Source organism: Pygoscelis adeliae, unplaced genomic scaffold (assembly GCF_000699105.1).
Source record: "Pygoscelis adeliae isolate BGI_AS28 unplaced genomic scaffold, ASM69910v1 Scaffold402, whole genome shotgun sequence".
Taxonomy (NCBI): domain Eukaryota; kingdom Metazoa; phylum Chordata; class Aves; order Sphenisciformes; family Spheniscidae; genus Pygoscelis; species Pygoscelis adeliae.
In genome coordinates, this window is record NW_008824411.1 from 2718359 (window position 1) to 2718751 (window position 393).

The window sequence follows — 393 nt, forward strand, 5'->3', positions numbered from 1 at the left end:
ACCTGGACTTCTCTAAGGCCTTTGATATGGTCCTCCACACCATACTTGTTGCTAAATTGGGGAGAGATGGGTTTGACGGATGGGCTAAGGAATGAGAGAGAGATATGAGATGGATAAGGAGTTGGCTGGATGGCCGCATCCAAAGAGTTACAGTCAATGGCTCAACGTCCAAGTGGAAACCAGTAATGAGTGGTATCCCTCAAGGGTCCGTGCTAGGACCAATACTATTTAATATCTTCATCAATGACACAGACAGTGGGATTGAGTGCACCCACAGCAAGTTTGCAGACAACACCAAGCTGAGTGGTGCAGTTGATTTGCTACAGGGAAGGGATGTCATCCAGAGGGACCATGAGAGGCTTGAGGAGTGGGCCTGTGCAAACTTCTTGAAGT

General features: G+C 48.1%; 1 protein-coding gene across 1 annotated transcript in view; it reads left to right on the forward strand.

Annotated features, from left to right (window-relative positions):
* MSH4 (mutS homolog 4) overlaps positions 1–393 on the forward strand; it is a 34012-nt gene that overhangs the window by 22749 nt on the left and 10870 nt on the right. The gene's annotated exons all lie outside the window — the stretch shown is intronic.